Raw genomic sequence first — 20,467 nt, 5'->3', positions numbered from 1 at the left:
TCATCTCTGTTTTAAATGGGCAGCCCCTTATTCTAAGCTCATGCCCTCTAGTTCTAGTCTCCCCCATCAGTGGAAACATCCTCTCTGCATCCACCTTATCAAGCCCCCCCATAATCGTATACGTTTCGATAAGATCACCTATCATTCTTCTGAACTCCAATGAGAATAGGCTCAACCTACTCAACCTTTCTTCATAAGTCAACCCCCTCATCCCAGAATCAACCGAGTGAACCTTCTCTGAACTGCCTCCAAAGCAAGTATATCCTTTCGTAAATATGGAAACCAAAACTGCACGCAGTGTTCCAGGTATGGCCTAACCAATACCTTGTATAGCTGTAGCAAGACTTCCCTGATTTTATATTCCATCTCCTTTGCAATAAAGGCCAAGATACCATTGGCCTTCCTGACCACTTGCTGTACCTGCCTACTATCCTTTTGTGTTTCATGCACAAGTACCCCCAGGTCCCGCTGTACTGCGGCACTTTGCAATCTTTCTCCATTTAAATAATAACTTGCTCTTTGATTTTGTTCTGCCAAAGTGCATAACCTCACTCTTCCCGACATTATACTCCATCTGCCAAATTTTTGCCCACTCACTTAGCCTGTCTATGTCCTTTTGCAGATTTTTTGTGTCCTCCTCACACATTGTTTTTCCTCCCATCTTTGTATCGTCAGCAAACTTGGCTACGTTACACTCAGTCCCTTCTTCCAAGTCATTAATATAGATTGTAAATAGTTGGGGTCCCAGTACTGATCCCTGCGGCACCTCACTAGTCACTAGTTGCCAACCAGAGTATGAACCATTTACCCTGACTCTCTGTTCTCTGTTAGTTAGCCAATCCTCTATCCATGCTAATATATTAACCCCAACCCCGTGAACTTTTATCTTGTGCAGTAACCTTTTATGTGTCACCTTGTCAAATGCCTTCTGGAAGTCCAAATACACCACATCCACTGGTTCCCCTTTATCCACCCTGTTCGTTACATCCTCAAAGAACTCCAGCAAATTTTTCAAACATGACTTCCCCTATAAATTCATGCTGACTGCCTGACCAAATTTTGCTTTTCGAAATGTCCTGCTACTGCTTCTTTAATAATGGACTCCAACATTTTCCTAACCACAGATGTTAGGTGAACTGGTCTATAGTTTCCTGCTTTTTGTCTGCCACCTTTTTTAAATAGGGGTGTTACATTTGCAGTTTTCCAATCTGCTGGGACCTCCCCAGAATCCAGGGAATTTTGGGAAATTACAACCAATTCATCCACAATCCCTGCCACTACTTCTCTTAAGACCGTAGGATGCAAGCCATCAGGTCCAGGGGATTTATCTGCCTTTAGTCCCATTATCTTACTGAGTACCACCTCCTTAGTGATTGTAATTGTGTTGTTAAGTTCTTTCCCCCCATAGCCCCTTGACTATCCACTGTCGGAATATTGTTAGTGTCCTCTACCGTAAAGACTGATACAAAATATTTGTTCAGAGTTTCTGCCATCTCCATGTTCCCCATTACTAATTCCCCGGTCTCGTCCTCTAAGGGACCAACATTTACTTTAGCCACTCTTTTACTTTCTATATACCTATAGAAACTCTTGCTATATGTTTTTATATTTTGTGCTAATTTACTTTCATAGTCTATCTTCCCTTTCTTAAACAATTTTTTAGTTGTTCTTTGCTGGCTTTCAAAAGCTTCCCAGTCTTCTGTCCTCCCACTAGTTTTGGTCACATTGTATGCCCTTGTTTTTAATTGGATACCGTCCTTTATTTCTTTAGTTAGCCACGGATGGCTATCTTTTCTCTTACACCCTTTCCTTCTCACTGGAATATATTTTTCTTGAGAGTTGTGAAATATCTCCTTAAATGTACACCACTGTTCATCAACTGTCCTACACTTTAATCTATTTTCCTAGTCCACTTTACCCAACTCTGCCCTCATACCTTCATAGTCTCCTTTATTTAAGCTTAGTACGCTGGTTAGAAATCCAACTTTCTCACCCTCCATCTGAATTTGAAATTCAATCATGCTATGATCACTCATTCCGAGAGGATCCTTTACTAGGAGATTATTTATTAATCCTGGCTCATTACACAGGAACAGATCTAAGAAGCCTGCCCCCTGGTTGGTTCCATTACATACTGCTCAAGGAACCTGTCTCTTATGCAGTCTATAAACTCCTCCTCAAGGCTACCCAGATCAATTTGATTTGTCCAATCAATATAGAAGTTAAAATCACCCATGATTATTGCTGTTCCCTTTTTATAAGCCCCCACTATTTCCTGGTTTATGTTCCAATCAGTAAGCTGTCTGGGATACTTTCTGCGATACTTCGTCAAGACTTCACCAACACTATCATGAGGCCAGACAGAGCAGCACCAGCTGCTGCAGGAGAGCAGGATAGGAGAGTGAGGTGGGCTCCTGGGCTCCTCCCACCCCCCTCCCCCCACTCTTTGCGGATACAGGACATCTCTCCTCCTCTGGACCTCCTCCACCAGGACCTCCAGTGCCATGCCCAAGAACGCACTCGGTCCCTGAGCCATCCTAAAATGTGTCAGCATACACCACACCTTCAGTTGAAGTGGATAAGTGGAGCCAAAACTGTACACAGTGCTGCAGGTGTGGTCTCACCAAACTCCTATATAAAATTGCAGCAAGACTTCCTTACTCTTATACTCCAACCCCCTTGAAATAAAAGCTAACATAACATTTGCCTTCTTAATTGTTTACGTTTCCTTACCTGCTAGCTTTCTGTGATTTGTATACAAGGACCCTCAAATCCCTTTGAACATTTACTAGACTGTCACCTTTTAAAAATATTCTGCTTTTCAATTCTTCCTACCAAAGTGGATCATTTCACACTTCCCCACATTATACTGCATCTATCACCTTCTTGCCCAATCACTTAACCGGACTATATCCCTTTGCAGCCTCTTTGCGTCCTCCTCATAGCTTACTTTGCCACCTAGATTTGTATGATCAGTAAACTTGGTACATTACACTTGGTCCTCTCATCCAAGTCATTGATATAAATTGTAAATAACGGAGGCCCTAGTGTTGATCCTTGCAACATTCCACTAGTTATACCTGGCCATCCAGAAGATGACCTGTTACTCTGTTTTCTATCCATTAACCAATGCTAATATATTACCCCAATCCCATGAGCCCTAATCTTGTGTAACACGCTCTTGTGTGGATTGTCTTCTGAAAGTCCAAATATACTACATCCACTTGTTCCCCCTTATCTAGCCTACTAATTACACCCTCAAAAAACTCTTAATAGATTTTTCAAACACGATTTCTCTTTCATAAAACTGTGTTGACTCCACCTAATCATATTGTGATTTTCCAAGTGCCATCCTTAATAATAGATTCTAGCATTTTCCTTACTGCTGGTGTCAGACTAACTGGTCTATAATTCCTTGTTTTCTCTCTCCCTCCTTTCTTGAACTGCAGAGTTACATTTGCTCTCTTCCAATCCATGGGGACCGTTCTAGAATCTAGGGAATTCTGGAAGGTCAAAACCAATGCATCCACTTTCTCTGCAGCCAATCTCCAATCTTGCTAATGGTCTCAACACTGCAGCAAAGTTACTTGCTATTTCTCAGGCAGATCAAACAAAATTAATTTTGTTAATTCATTAATTTAACGTTTCCTTCATGATCTTGTATTAGCAAAATATCAGATTTAGAAGAGTTGATATTACAATATTGGTGAGGGAGATCCAACATATGTGTATTTTTATGCTTCTCTAAACGATACTTTTTGCTGATCGCAATATGAATCACCAATTTAGGATAATGTAGCACATGAAAGTGGGTGGGAATAATGCAAGGACACGTACTGAGAAAGTGCTCAGGCATCAGGTGTCAATTATTGAAATGAAGGCTTGCAATAGGCAGTGGAGATAGTATTTTCCAATTCAGATTTCCAGCATTTGCAATATTTTGCTTTTGTATTTTCCACAATTACCAGGCAAGTTTTATTTCAATTAAATTTAATTCAATTGATTATTAAATGTATTCACCTGCTACAAACATTAAGCTTCTCTCCTTGCTGGCTGATTTTCGTCTCCTTCAGCTGCTCCTTTGGGAGTCTCTCCCATTTGAGCCTTTGTCTGTTGCCGTGGTGATCACAAGTCTCCTTTCGAGTCTCTCGCCATTTCCTCAGCCAGGCCCAAGGTCAGTCCTGATCTTGTTCTGGTTTATTGCCACCTACATGCCCTCACTCCCTTGCCTGCCCTCGCTCCCTTGCCTGCCCTCGCTGCCTTGCCTGCATGGCCCCAGTCCCAGTCCAGTTCACCTTCTCTCCCTCACCTATCCTCAGCTCACTACTTGCTGCTCATGGTTACCATTTGTTGTCTTCGCCGAGAAACCGACAATTTGTTTTGAAAGCTCTGATGCTGCTAGGATTTATAAATGTTTAAAAACAAATGACCAGTTTCTGAGTTTAGTATTCAAACTAACTTTTCTTTGAAGCTTGTGTGAGGGGATGGGTGGAGAAGGAGTGAAGAGAGGAATAGGGCAGAATGCAGAGGGGTGGGGAGGGTTAAAGGGCTATGGGTGATAGAACACAGAGGAGAGGAGTGAAGGGAAGTCGATTGTGACAAGGAGAGGGTGGACGTGATAAGAGGCAGAGAGTAAGCAGCCTCTGGCTGCCTATCCTTGGGGGGATTAAAGGGAGGCAAGTGGGCTGAGGGGGAATAGAAGGCTGCAGTAAGGAAGAAAAGGGGTGAATACTTCAATGGGGTAAGCGAAGCAAGAGGTTAATAGGAAAATTAAGAGATAGAATGACAATTGAGGGATAGGAAATGGCATGAATAGTTCCTGGGTGGGTGAGCATGAGAAATGAGGGTGGATGTATTCAAATTAAATGTCAATTGATCACAGTTCAAAAATTTTACAAAAAACAAATTATACAAAGACAATTTCTGTCCTGACCTGCACTGCCAGCCATAATGTGCCATGGCAAATGCCACAGTGATTTACCTTCCGCTTCCAAGGTGGGTGATCCAATGGAACCAGAAGTACTGTTAAGAGACAGACATAATTATTATAAATCAATGAGAACCCAGAATATCCACCAGGGTGGATTGAGACAAATCGACATCAAGCCGGACCTGTCCGTTATATCCCCTAACCAACTGTAATGTATACACCTGGTTTGTAGAGCTGTTGAGTTGGGAGTGGCTTAGCCAGTCACATGATGTTCACAAGACTCAATAAAACCCCAGCCAGTTGGGTTCGGGGGAGCCACGATGAGGCAGGTAGTTGTGAGCCTGGTGGATGAACTGGTAATGTGTCATCATCATAGGCAATGCCTCAGAATCGAGGAAGACTTGCTTCCACTCTTAAAATGAGTCCTTAGGTGGCTGAACAGTCCAATACGAGAGCTACAGTCCCTGTCACAGGTGGGACAGATAGTCGTTGAGGGTAAGGGAGGGTGGGACTGGTTTGCCGCATGCTCTTTCCGCTGCCTGCGCTTGATTTCTGCATGCTCTCGGCGATGAGACGCGAGGTGCTCAGCACCCTCCCAGATGCACTTCCTCCACTTAGGGCGGTCTTTGGCCAGGGACTCCCAGGTGTCAGTGGGGATGTTGCACTTTATCAGGGAGGCTTTGAGGGTGTCCTTGTAATGTTTTCTCTGCCCACCTTTGGCTCATTTGCCGTGAAGGAGTTCCGAGTAGAGTGCTTGCTTTGGGAGTCTCGTGTCGGGCATGCGGACAATGTGGCCTGCCCAACGGAGCTGATCAAGTGTGGTCAGTGCTTCAATGCTTGGGATGTTGGCCTGGTCGAGGACGCTAACGTTGGTGCTTCTGTCCTTCCAGGGGATTTGCAGGATCTTGCGGAGACATCCTTTGTGGTATTTCTCCAGTGTCTTGAGGTGTCTACTGTACATGGTCCATGTCTCTGAGCCATACAGGAGGTCGCGTATTACTACAGCCCTGTAAACCATGAGCTTGGTGATAAATTTGAAGGCCTGGTCTTCGAACATTCTTTTCCTCCGGTTGGCCAAAGGCTGCACAGGCACACTGGATTGGGTTGGGGCGATGACGCAGCCCTGTTTGACCCCGGTCTGGACGTGAATTGGGTCTGTAATGGATCCGTTGGTAAGGATCACGGCCTGCATGTCGTTGTGGAGCAGGTAGAGGATGTTGATGAACTTTTGGGGGCATCCGAAACGGAGGAGGACGCTCCATAGACCCTCGCGGTTGACTATGATTGTTAAACCTTTTGCTAATATACCAATTAGTTCTTAATAGCAATTCTTAAGAAAAGAACCCATGAAACAAATACTTTACAGTCACCAATAACAATGCCACAGGAGATCTGCTGCTATAAGCTAATCCTATACAAATAAAATACGCAGGACATAGACTAACTGTGTCCATGTTATTACAAACATCATTCTCAGACCGTTCAACAAGGCACAATACAGCTGGCAGGGCAGATCGGGACAGAAATTGTATTTGTATAATTTTCTGGTAACATTTTTGTGCTGTGAATCAATTGATCAAATGAAGCTTTCTCCCCTTTTCTTCCATGTGATGTCATGTGCTGCTGGCAGGATGGGGGGCTGCTAATACTTGGTGCTATTGAATGGGCTGGATGTAGGACCAAGCCCATTTGCAACAGTGTCAAATAAGGATGCATCAGACAAAGGCACAGGGTGTAGGGAAAACCAGAGGCGAGAGCTACCTATCCATCCTGCAGGACCCTGGTGGTCCCACGCAGTAGATTGTGTCATCGCCCTTTTGGAACTCAATGGTGTCAAGCCAGATAGGTAAAGAAAGGGATAAAATTAAAAGGAAAATTGGAGATACTGTAAAAAAAAAAATTCCCCACAGAAAGTTAAAAATCATCCCCATGCACAAATACACTTTTTAGTTTAGCTACATTTTCAGAGTGCAGAATAATCCTAGTAAGACTGGAAAACATTGAACCCTTCCTATGAAAACATAAGCAAAGACAGAAAGAAGCCTTTTCGTGGATAATTGGTGCTTTTTAGCGGCTCTGTGCCATCATCTAGGTAGGTCTTATCAGGGCCACCAGATGAAGCCCCTTGCAAACTGAATAACGAGAGTTTGTGGATAAATGTGGATTTCCATATCCCACCCCACATTCCTCCCCAGCAATGGGAGGACAACATCCTCTACAGATCACAGTTTGGAGAAGAATTGAATGTTGCTTTTGGTAGCATCATTATAAAAAAAATGTCACCGTACTTGAAGGCGTTACTGTTAGCAAAATGAATCATATTAAATAATACACATTATGCTTTGTCTATGGATGAGGTTCGGTCAGTAAGATGCAACTGAATATTCATGCTTCACAAAATACAATTCTAAGTACTGTAGTAGAGAAACATTCTTTTGAAACCATTTAGTAAAAAACAAGCTGTTCAATTATCTTCCCTTTTTGAACAAGGCCCTTCAAACCTCTTTGCTACAAGCTGTAATTACTTACAGTTCAATTTGTTTAATAAAAGGTTTTATCTGCTGCCAGTCAGGATATTTTCTCGAGAACCATGTCTCTCTGCTTCAGCATCTCAGGTTAGGAAGGTGGGGGGTGGGGGGTGAGAAACTGCTCATATCCCTTTTCCTGTCACACCCTAAAACTCTTACCCTGGTGCCTTCCTCTTCTGGTCTATATGCTTGTCCTTGGTGACAAAATATTCAGAATCACAGGATCAAATCCATATGTACATTGATGCCATTCAGCTTTATCTCTGTCTTTTGATTCCAAAGCTATTGCTCAACTTTCCTTCAATTGCCTTTCTGACACCAAGTCTTGATCAAATCAAAATTTTCATCAGATCAATGTAGGTAAAGCCAAAGCCAAAGCCATCCTTTGTGGTTCTTGTCAGCTCCTATGTACTTATTTTCTTAACTCCAGCAACCTCAGATCATGCCAGTAGTTCAAAGCATGGTTGGTTGCTTGATCCACAACTTAGAATAGATGTGGTGAAGAAAGTGGTCATCAAGACAACATCACTCTACCTTCAAAATATCACACCTCTCCATCCCTACTATTTCTCCATTGTTGCCAACATTCTTAAGCCATGACTTTATCTTGGAAGCTCAACTTCTTTAATATTATTCTAGCCAATTTCCTTGCTTCCATCCTCCAAAAATTACAACCCATTCAAAAATGCTACCATCCATGTCCTTGCCTACTCAAAGCACCTGACTTCTACCACAATAATTGCTGCCAGGCTCTACTAGCTCTTTTTGCCCTTCATTATCAATTTCAATCTTTGCCTTTAGCTTTAAATACTGGATGTCCTGGATGTCTCCAATTCTGTGGTCTCTTTCAGCTCTATGCCCGACTCATAGCCATCACTCTAACAGTGATCTACTCCTTGTTCGAGGAGGTAACCAGGAGGGTCAATGAGGGCAGTGCATATGATGTGTGTAAATAGATTTAATCAAAGCTTTTAATAAGGTCCCACATGGCAGACTGGTCATGAAAGTAAAAGCCCATGGAATCCAGGGCAAAGTGGCAAGTTAGATCCAAAATTGGCTCAGAGGCAGGAAGAAAAGGGTAATGGTTGATGGGTGTTTTTGTGACTGGAAGAATGTTTCCAGTGGGGTTCCACAGAGCTCAGTATTAGGTCACTGGCTTTTTGTGGTATACATCAATGATCTAGACTTGAATATAGGGGTATGATTAAGAAGTTTGCAGATGACACTAAAATAGGCTGCGTGGTTGATAATGAAGAAGAAAGCAACGGACTGCAGGAAGATATCAATCAACAGAAAAGGACAAAGACATAAATGAGTGGGCAAAAATTTGGCAGATGGAGTATAATGTTAGAAAGTGTGAGGTCATGCACTTTGGCAGAAAAAAATCAAAGAGCAAGTTATTATTTAAATGGAGAAAGATTGCAAAGTGCTGCATTACAGTGGGACCTGGGGGTACTTGAAACACAAAAGGACAGTACGCAGGTACAGCAAGTGATCAGGAAGGCCAATGGTATCTTGGCCTTTATTGCAGAGGGGATGGAGTATAAAAGCAGGGAAGTCTTGCTACAGCTATACAAGGTATTGGTGAGGCCACGCCTGGAATGCTGCATGCAGTTTTGATTTCCATATTTACGAAAGGATATACAGAGAAGGTTCACTAGGTTGATTCTGGGGATGAGGGGGTTGACTTATGAGGAAAGGTTGAGTAGGTTGAGCCTATACTTATTGAAACTCAGAAGAATGAGAGGTGATCTTATCGAAATGTATAAGATTATGAGTGGGCTTGATAAGGTGGATGCAGAGAGGATGTTTCCACTGATAGGGGAGACTAGAACTAGAGGGCATGATCTTAGAATAAGGGGCCACTCATTTAAAACAGAGATGAGGAGAAATTTCTTCTCTCAGAGGGTTGTAAATCTGTGGAATTCGTTGCCTCAAAGAGCTGTGGAAGCCGGGAGATTGAATAAATTTAAGACAGAAATAGACAGTTTCTTAAACAATAAGGGGATAAGGGGTTATAGGGAGCGGGCGGGGAAATGGAGCTGAATCCATGATCAGATCAGCCATGATCTTATTGAATGGGGGAGCAGGCTCGAAGGGCCTTATGGCCTACTCCTGTTCCTATTTCTTATGTTCTTATGTTCTTATAACTGGTCAGGTGGGCAGAACAGTGGCGAATGGAATTTAATCTAATAAAGTGTGAGGTAATGCATTTGGGGAGGACTAACAAAGAAAGGGAATACACATTAAATGGTAGGACACAGAGAAGTGTAGAGGAACAAAGGGACCTGGGTGGATGTCCACAGATCGTTGAAGGTGGCAGGACAGGTGGATAAGGTTAAGAAGGCATACGGAATGCTTGCCTTTATTAGCCGTGGCATAGAATATAAGGAATATACTTGAACTGTATAAAACACTGGTTAGGCCACAGCTGGAATACTGCGTGCAATTCTGGTCACCACTTTACAGAAAGGACGTGATTGCACTGGAGAGGGTACAGAGGAGATTTACGAGGATGTTGCTGGGAGTGGAGAACCTTAGCTATGAGGACAGATTGGATAGGCTGGGTTTGTTTTCCTTGGAACAGAGGAGGCTGAGGGGTGACCTCATTGAGGTGCATAAAAATATAAGGGGCCAAGATATAGTGGATAGAAAGGGCCTATTTCCCTTAACAGAGGGGTCACCAACCAGGGGGCATAGATTTCAAGTAATTGGTAGAAGGTTTTGAGGGGATCTGAGGGAAAATTTCTTCACGCATAGGGCAGTGGGGGTCTGGGACTCACTGCCTGAAAGGGTGGTAGAGGCAGAAACCCTCACCACATTTAAAAAGTACTTGGATGTGCACCTGAAGTGCCGTAACCCGCAGGGTTATGGACCTAGAGCTGGAAAGTGAGATTAGGCTGAATAGCCTCCTGTTGGCCGACGAGGACACAATGGGCCGAAATGGCCTCCTTCCATGCTGTAAACTTCTATGATTCTATGATTATCTTCTACGCTCCACCACTGGTGGTCATCATTTCAGCTCGTGTGTCACTGTCTCTCTGTCTTCCCTCCTCTCTTGCTGATTTCAAAAGTCTTCTGAAAGCTTTTCTTTTCTCTTTCCTTTTTAACCCCATCCCCTCATTCCATCCACCAGTGTTGCCTTTCACTTGATGTTCAGTTGGCTGTATGTAAATCATTTGAGGCCAGCTTTCTGACATGTTTTCCAGTAAACCCTGCTTCATTGCTGGAAGTGTACTGCTTTAAGATCTTTTGACTATTTTTCCCACAGAAGAGATTTGGAAAAAACAAGTTATTTTAAATGTTATAGCATAATGCAATCATCCAATAAAAAGGAGGGGTGAGATAATTGGTAGTTAAGATGCTAATGAGCTAACTTTCCTCAAACTGTGAATAATAAACAATTTATTAGATTTTCTTGGTAATCGATAAGCACCTCAGATCCAGTGTGTTGGGCAGTCACTGATTCTGTGCACTCTGCAAGGAAAAACTGGATGCAATCAGAAATGCACCGACTCCCAAGAATGTCACTGAACTTCGATCATTTTGGGGTCTTTTGAACTATTATGGGAAGTTCCTATCAAATTTGGCCACAGTATTACATCCACTGAATGACCTATTGAGAAAACAGGCCCATTGGAAGTGGTCAAAAGAATGCGATACATCATTCAAGGAGTGTAAAAGTAACTTGGTAGAGAGCACCATGTTCATTAATGGGCCGCCCCGACCTGTGTGAGAACACCACCACAGGTCAGGGCTATAAATAGAGCTGGAGCACCGGGCCCTGGAACATCATGGGCCGCTCCGACCTGTGTGAGAATACCACCATAGGTCAGGGCTATAAATAGAGCTGGAGCACCGGGCCCTGGAACATCATGGGCCGCTCTGACCTGTGTGAGAACACCACCACAGGTCAGGGCTATAAATAGAGCTGGAGCACCGGGCCCTGGAATATCGTGGGTCACTCCGACCTGTGTGAGAACACCACCGAAGGTCAGGGCTATAAATAGAGCTGGAGCGCTGGGCCCTGGAACATCATGGTGGAGGTGCGTCGAATGAAGGTATGGGGCCCAGAAGAGCCGAGGGCCCAGGGGCAGCACGGACCTTCCCACACTGCGATATGTGTGCGCACTAGGTCCATGCAGCAGAGCAGGTCTCCAGTCGTTCTGGTTAATCCTTGCCACTGGATAAAGGCCTAGCTCTGTCAAGCCCGTGTAGTGGCTGATATCGGTCATCACACGTTAAAAAAAAATCCACGCATAGGCATCTTCCACCCCCTCAACTGGAGTTCAGGACTGGAACATCGGGTCCTTCATTGAAACATCTGTGAACTCTCGTGGAAGCAAGTCATCCTCGTTCGAGGGACTGCCTATGATGATGATGATGATGCACTCTGCAGGAAGTCTGCCAAACCTTCCTTTTCAGGCTGTGAGCAGCAAGGGATAAAACAAAGACAGATACCAGCAGCCAGCATTATGAAACAAAGTAGTGAAGCAGTGAAGCCCAGACAAAGACTATGAGTAGGACATAAAGCAGGGGGAGTTAGAAATATCTAGTTCAGATCACAAGGGAGTACTATAGTTAGACTCATGGCTTACTCAATTGTGCGAGTAGATATAGAGCAGTGCGAGTGAACTCACATAAATAAAGGGCTCTATTTTCGCCACCATTGGGCGCCGTTTTTTGGCATCCGCTGATTCTTTTTTGAGCAATCATTTTCCTCAAAGTTTGTATGCCAGTAGCGACTGTCAGCGCCATTTTTTGTACACCAGATTTTTTGGCACAGGGTCTGGTTAAAAACTGATTTCTGCACCATTTTTGGCCCTTTAACTGATTTTTGCCAACAGGACAGGGCACAGTGGCCTTAAGTACCCATCAGAAAAACCCTACGTTAACTTAACAAAATCGGCGCTGAGTATATTTCTGAGTTTTTGGAGCGAGGGAAGAAGACAATTTAAAGCACAAATTCATGATGGTTTTTGCAGAGGGAACTCAGAAAATAACTCAGAAAGTTCATTTTTCCCACAGAATGTTTTTGAGAATGGGAAAATTGCGATTCCACCCCACCACAAAATCCCTGCTCACGGGACTCCAGGCATGGGTCAGAGGAGTGCCAGCCAGCTGAAGGATCGCTCCCTCGGCCAGACACAAGCACAGGAGCTCAGCGCTTGGATTCCACCATCCCCCGGGCTCAGCTTGTAATGAAGCCCAAGGGTGGGGAGGCGGGTGAAATCCAAGCACCGAGCTCCTGTGTTTCTGTCCGGCCGAGGGAACGATCCTGCCGGCATGCACTCTAAACTGTACATTGGAGATGGCACAACACACCAGCAAACATAGGCATTTCGGCATAAGTTATAACTAAAGTGCCATAAATCTCTGTGCATTGCGTCTCCATGCGCGCAGACCAGGGTGTGGCCCATTCTGCTAGCGCGTCACCTAGCAAAGGTGTGTGTGTGTGCTGTGCTTCAGTAAGTCTCACAATAACAAGAATAACAAAGTTAAGAATAATAATATTACTATGCCTCGTGTAGTAAGGTTGGTTTACATGCACGGCATATGGAGGCGACGGATAATATGACGACACTGACGTCGCACAAACCAGATCGCGCGGGCATTAATGGGGAGGAGGCCATACCCTGATCGAATCTACAGGGACAGGCGCTCATACCTACACATGAGTGAGGCAGACTGCATTCGCAGGCTGAGATTTAGAAAGGAGGTCATCATCGAGATCTGCCAGCTAGTCAGGTCAGACATACAGCCAAGACGTGACAGGAGGACTGCCCTACCTTTGGAAGTGAAGGTCACTGCAGCACTTGCCTTCTATGCTTCTGGCTCATTTCAAGCAGCAACTGGGGACATGTGCTGCATCTTGCAACATGCCACATATTGGCCCCAAGTTTCCACATGATTTGCTCCTGATTTTTAGGAGCAACTGGTGTAGAAAGGAGTATCTTAGAAATCGGATTTCTTGTCATTTAGTTTGCTCCAGTTCTAGTCAGTTAGAACAGTTTCCCTTTGGAACAGAATTTTTTTTTCAAAAGGGGGTGTGTCCGGCCACTTACGCCTGTTTTCAAAGTTTCGTCAGTGAAAACTTACTCCAAACTAACTTAGAATGGAGTAAGTGAAGATTTTTGTACGCTCGAAAAAACCTTGTCTACACTTTAGAAAATCAGGTGTAGGTTACAAATCAGGCGTAGGGAATGGTGGGGGGAGGGTTTAAAGGGAAGTTTACAAACATTAAACACTTCAATTTTACAAATAAAGAGCCATCATCAATAATAAATGATAAATACATCAATAAATCAACCAATAAATCAATCAAAAAAAATGAATAAGAAATAATTTTTTTTTTTTAAATCAATAAATAAAACATTTTCTACTTACCGACTGCAGCACCAGGAGCCCTCCAACAGCGTGCTGGGATGCCCCCCCCCCCCAAGTGTGTCTCTGTCAGTGTCTCTATCTCTCTGTCTGTCTGTGTGTCTCTCATTCTCTGTCTGTCAGTGTCTGTGTTTCCGACAGCGATGGGAGGGGGAGGAGAGGGGTAGAGGGAGAGAGGGGGGGGAGCAGAGGGAGGGAAGGGGGAGGGATGGGGGAGAAGGGGGAGGGATGGGGGAGAAGGGGGAGGGGGGGAAGGAGGGAGGAGGGGAGAAGGGGATAAAGGAGATGGGGGGAAGGAGATGGGGGGGAAGGAGATGAGGGGGAAGGAGATGGGGGGGAAGGAGATGAGGGGAAGGAGATGGGGGGAAGGAGATGGGGGAGGGAAGGAGATTCGGGGGGGGGGAAGGAGAAGGGGGAGGGAGGCTGAACGGGCCGGGCCCGAGATTTCGGGCAGGGCCCATCCCCAGCACCAGATTTACAGGTAGGTGGCGTTGGGTCGGGTCGGGGGGTTGGTGGGAGGGAGGTCGGTTCGGTTCGGGGGGAGGGAGGGAGCGGGAGGTCAGGTCAGGGAGAGGGAGGTCAGGTCGGGGGGAGGGAGGTCAGGTCGGATCCAATCCGGGGGCGGGGCGGGGGGGAGTGGGAGTCGGGTCAGGTCCAGTCGGGAGGGGGGGGTAGCGGGAGTCGGGTCGGGTCCAGTCGGGGGGGGAGCGGGAGTCAGGTCGGGTCCAGTCGGTGGGGGTGGGGGAGCGGGAGTCGGGTCGAGTCCAGTCGGGGGTGGCGGGGCGGGGGGGGGGGGGAGCGGGAGTCAGGTCGGTGTTGGGTCCGGTCCGGAGGCGGGAAGCGGGAGTCGAGTGGGGTTGGGAGGAAGCAGGAGCTGGCCGTGGGAGGAGCCTTATTCACGCAGCCCCAGTGAAGCCATTCGGCCAGGGCTAGGGGTTGCGTGCTTCGGGCCCCTCTCACACAGTTTCGGGGCCTGGAGCTACTGCACTTGTGCGGCCACTGTAGCGCGCATGTGCAGAGGTCTCGGCACTGTTTTCGGCGCAGGGACCTCGCTCCGCCCCCTACAGCTCCTGCTGCGCTGCGCCGAGGGCCAGAGGACCTGCAGGGAGATGGAGAATCTGGAGGGTTTTTTTAGGCGCACTTTGTGCCGCGAAAAACGGGCGTCCAGGTCGGAACTGCGCCGTTCTAGGCGCGGCTCGAAACTTGGGCACATTGCTTCATTTGACAGGTGACGGCTGCACTGTATGCCAAAAGGGACCAGTTCATCAATTTCCATATGACCACGCAAGCAATGCGAGACAGAGCTGTGCGGTTCTCCAGAATTGCTGGCTTCCCCAAGGTACAGGTGGTGATCGACTGTACCCACATTGCCTTGAGAGCATCTTTGGACAATTCTGAGGTTTATCGCAACAGGAAAGGGTTCCATTCCCTAAATGTGCAGCTCGTCTGCGACGATATGTATTGGATCATGGCAGTGGATGCCAAATACCCAGGAAGCATCCACGATTCTTTCATAGAAATATAGAAACATAGAAAATAGGTACAGGAGTAGGCCATTCGACCCTTCGAGCCTGCACCACCATTCAATTGGTTCATGGCTGATCATTCACCTCAGTACCCCTTTCCTGCTTTCTCTCCATACCCCTTGATCCCTTTAGCCGTAAGGGCCACATCTAACTCCCTCTTGAATATATCCAATGAACTGGCATCAACAACTCTCTATGGTAGGGAATTCCACAGGTTAACAACTCTCTGAGTGAAGAAGTTTCTCCTCATCTCAGTCCTAAATGGCTTACCCCTTATCCTTAGACTGTGTCCCCTGGTTCTGGACTTCCCCAACATCGAAAACATTCTTCCTGTATTTAACCTGTCCAGTCCCGTCAGAATTTTATATGTTTCTATGAGATCCCCTCTCATCCTTCGAAACTCCAGTGAATAAAGGCCCAGTCGATACAGTCTCTCCTCATATGTCAGTCCATCCATCCCGGGAATCAGTCTGGTGAACCTTCGCTGCACTCCCTCAATAACAAGAACGTCCTTCCTCAGATTAGGAGACCAAAACTGAACACAATATTCCAGGTGAGGCCTCACCAAGGCCCTGTACAACTGCAGAAAGACCTCCCTGCTCCTATACTCAAAACCCCTAGCTATGAAGGGCAACATACCATTTGCCTTCTTCACCGCCTGCTGTACCTGCATGCCAACTTTCAATGACTGATGTACCATGACACCCAGATCTCATTGCACCTCCCCTTTTCCTAATCTGCCGCCATTCAGATAATATTCTGCCTTCGTGTTTTTGCTCCTAAAGTGGATAATCTCACATTTATCCACATTATACTGCATTTGCCATGCATTTGCCCACTTACCTAACCGGTCCAAGTCACCCTGCAGCCTCTTAGCGTCCTCCTCACAGCTCACACCGCCACCCAGTTTAGTGTCATCTGCAAACTTGGAGATATTGCACTCAATTCCTTCATCTAAATCATTAATGTATATTGTAAAGAGATGGGGTCCCAGCACTGAGCCCTGCGGCACCCCACTAGTCACTGCCTGCCATTCTGAAAAGGATCCATTTATCCTGACTCTCTGTTTCCTGTCTGCCAACCAGTTCTCTATCCGCGTCAGTACATTACCCCCAAAACCATGTGCTTTAATTTTGCACACCAATCTCTTGTGTGGGACCTTGTCAAAAGCCTTTTGAAAGTCAGAATACACCACATCCACTGGTTCTCCCTTGTCCACTCTACTAGTTACATCTTCAAAAAATTCCAGAAGATTTGTTAAGCATGATTTCCCCTTCATAAATCCATGTTGACTTGGACCGATCCTGTAACTGCTTTCCAATGGACCGATCCTGTCACTGCTTTCCAAAAGGTGTATAGTTACTTGCTGATGGAGGTTTGAAGAGGACTTTTGAAACACATGGGGAGACTTTAAGAACATAAGAAGATAAGAAATAGGAACAGGAGTAGGCCATACGGCCCCTCGAGCCTGCACCACCATTCATTAAGATCATGGCCGCCCGCTCCCCTTAACCTCTTATCCCCAATGTCCCAGCTTCCACAGCTCTCTGAGGCAGCAAATTCCACAGATTTACAACCCTCTGAGAAAATAAATTTCTCCTCATCTCTGTTTTAAATGGACAGCCCCTTATTCTAAGATCATGCCCTCTAGTTCAAGTCACCCCCATCAGTGGAAACATCCTCTCTGCATCCACCTTGTCAAGCCCCCTCATAATCATATACGTTTCGATAAGATCACCTCTCATTCTTCTGAAAATCAATGAGTAGAGGCCCAACCTTTCCTCATAAGTCAACTCCCTCATCTCCGGAATCAACCTAGTGAACCTTCTCTGAACTGCCTCCAAAGCAAGTATATCCTTTTGTAAATATGGAAACCAAAACTGCACACAGTTTTCCAGATGAGACCTCACTAATACTCTATAACTGTAGCAAGACTTCCACAAGTATCCCCAGGTCCCGCTGTACTGCAGCACTTTGCAATATTTCTCTATTTAAATAATAACTTGCTCGTGGCTGAGATTTGCTGGGTGATCGTGACAGAGGTTCAGCGAATGTTTGGTGTGGAGGTGCGGTGCGAGGTCGTGGCAGAGGTGTGGCGAGTGTCTTTGTGGCGGAGGAGTAGTGAGGGATCGTGGCGGAAGTAGGCGAATGCTTGTGGCGGAGGAGTGGCAAGTGATTGTGGCCGAGGTGCAGCGAATGAGGGTACGGGGCCCAGAAGAGCCGAGGACCCAGGGGCAGCACGGGCCAGCCCACACTGCAATATGTGTGCGCACTAGGTCCGTGCAGCAGAGCAGTCTCCAGTCATCCAGGTTAACCCTTGCCACTGAATAAAAGCCTAGCTCTGTCAAGCCCGTGTGATGGCAGGTGTGCAACAGTCACCACACGTTAAAAAAATCCACGCACAGGCATCTTCCACCCCCTCAATTGGAGTTCAGGGCTGGAACATCGGGTCCTTCATTGAAACATCTGTGAACTCATGTGGAAGCAAGTCATCCTCGTTCGAGGGACTGCCTATGAGAGCCCAAGCTCTGGAATGACCTCCCTAAACTTTAACGCCTCTTTCCTCCTTTAAGATGCTCCTTAAAACCTACCTCTTTGACTATGCTTCTGGTCACCTGTCCCAATATCTTATGTGGCCCGGTGTCAAATTTTGTTTTGGTAGTGCTCCTGTGAAGTGCGTTGGGACGTTTTACTAAGCTAAAGGTGCTATATAAATGCAAGCCGTTGTTGTAGTAAATATCCCTTGTTTAAAAGTATTAATGTATTGATTTTAGATTTTCTTTAATGTGCTTAGTTTTGGAATTTTCCAGAAGCCATTGAATACTGACATCTTGTTTAAAGGAGCTACACACTCTGATGTTGCTTCTTCCCCTGAAAGCAGTACCTCTGCTGGAGACCTGTGGCATCTCACCCAAATGGATGGTCACATGTGCCTCTTGACAGAGAGCGTCACCGGCATGCGGTTCCCCAGATGAAGGGAACACATTGCCACTGTCTTTTTATCGCATTAAATAATGTTGAGACAAGAAAGAATTAACAGAAGGGTGATAGACTTCATTTCATGTTGCAATGATACCCCTGTTGCTGCAATTTCCCACATTACAAAAGTGACTAAACTCCAAAAGTACATCATTGGCTGTAAAGCGCTTTGAGATGTCATGTGGTTGTGAAAGGAACTATATCAATGCAATCCTTTTTTTCTTTCTGCAGACAAGAGATTAGGGAATATTGCACAACAAAATGATAACTGAGACTTTCTGGTCTTGCCACCGTTTCTTATTGTAGCCTATGATTTAGTCCGACGCTCTCTTCAAGGTCTCACCTGACTAATCAAGGCAACGGAACGAAAATCTTCACTCAAAAGTCGTCACAAAGGAGCAAGCAGCAATCAGAAGATGAAGAAGATAAAGTATTGAACCAAGACCTGGAACATCAAAAGCGTTAGTGATTCACAGAAGGTGCCATCAAAAGTTAGCGACTTATGGAAAAACAATCTCAAATGAACATTTAATAAATCTGTTACATTGATTAAAAAAAAACATTTGTGTTGACAATAAAATACCTGATCAGAAAGAAGAGATAATGGAATTATATATATATATATATATATACAGTATGCTTTTAATACTGCACCATGTCATAAACAAAGTAATTTATATAGTAACTACAAACTTACACAGCCCACTTGCCTACCCAACATTTGTGTTTACAAGGGCCTTGGCTTCATGAAAGTGCTTGGCAAATATTTTGCTTTCAGAGGGAAATGGGCTATAATTTCCATTGCACAGATGTCACATTCAAATGACATGTAGATTCACTTCAAAATATCACCACAAAAATCCATGAAATGTTTCCTAAACCCGTTCATGAAGGCTCTGCCCCCTGCAGTAAGTAGCAGGCAAGACAGGCAGAATTCAGGCTAGTACAGCTGCAGTATGTTATCAAACAGTCTCACATTTCTTGGCAAAATAGCAATGCATCATATGATTTCTGCCAATACAGTTATTGTTCCAATTCTTTTCTGTAACAATTAGAATTGTAAGAAAGCCTCTGGCTGAGAGTAATTTAAGTTGACAATGCATCATATCTTTATGAGGCTCAGATTTCCCCAATTTTCAATGTACTTACATTTTTCTTGTAAAGAAAAAGTCTTTATTTTCCATCAGGTGTTTATGCTGAAGCAGCATGTTCCTCAGGGATCTTTTACTTTGCTGCTTACATTGTTGACTAGTCATGTATCTGGCTTCTCACTTAAAGGTCAGTGTGTAGACACAGAGAAATCTCTGTCAGTAACCCCAATGCTTTTTTGTAGCTTATTTGTACACTAACCTACATAGTAACAGGAATTGGCATTCAGCCACTAGAGTCTGCCCCGTCATTCAATTAGATCACGGCCGACCCATACTTCAATTCCTTTTACCTGCCTCTGATCCATTTCCCTAGATACCCGTATCAATCTCAGTCTTGAAAGCTTCAATTTAGTCAGAATCCACAGCCATCTGGGGGGTGAGGGGGTGGGGAGGGGGTGAAGGGAGTTCCAGATTTTGACTACACTTTGTGTGAAGAAGTGCTTCCTGATTTCAATCCTAAATGGTCTGGCTCTAATCTTGAGATTCTGCCCGCTTGGTCTGGATTCCCTCACCAGAGGAAAAATACCTTCACACACAGAATGCTGGGAGAGCAACGAACAGACTGAAGATGATGTCACCTGTGTTCGAGAGATTCCAGTGACCAAGGGCTGAGAGCTGTCGTTCAATTATCGCCTTTTGTTAAGTATACTACGCTGTAAGCTTAATAAATCTTGATCTATGGCTCAAACATACTGAGTTCTGTCTATTGATGTCTTGTCCAAGAACTTTTAAAAAGCTCTCTATCTAGCCTATCGAATCCTTTTATCATTTGAAAAACATGTCAATTAAATCGCATTTCAATCTTCTAAACTCAAGGGAATAAAAGCCAAGTTTATGCAACCTGTTCTCAGCCCTAGTATCATTCTGGTGAACCTGTGCACCCCCCCCAGCCAATAAATCATTCCTCAGGTGCGGTGCCAAAATCTAAACATGGGGTCTGACCAAGGCTCTGTACAACTTTTTCCACTT

General features: G+C 45.1%; 1 long non-coding RNA gene across 2 annotated transcripts in view; it reads left to right on the top strand.

The window, feature by feature from the left end:
* Positions 1–19,876, top strand: part of LOC139263054 (uncharacterized) — a 78,960-nt gene extending 59,084 nt beyond the window's left edge. For both annotated transcript variants that reach the window (XR_011593032.1, XR_011593031.1), the window contains one exon: positions 18,579–19,876. This is a non-coding gene — a long non-coding RNA (uncharacterized lncRNA). The remainder of the gene's footprint in view (positions 1–18,578) is intronic.
* Positions 19,877–20,467: the final 591 nt, after the last annotated feature.

This window comes from Pristiophorus japonicus, chromosome 4, assembly GCF_044704955.1.
Source record: "Pristiophorus japonicus isolate sPriJap1 chromosome 4, sPriJap1.hap1, whole genome shotgun sequence".
NCBI classification, from domain to species: Eukaryota; Metazoa; Chordata; class Chondrichthyes; family Pristiophoridae; genus Pristiophorus; species Pristiophorus japonicus.
Note: the sequence above shows the minus strand (reverse complement) of the source record. Positions and strands in the feature narration are given on the sequence as shown.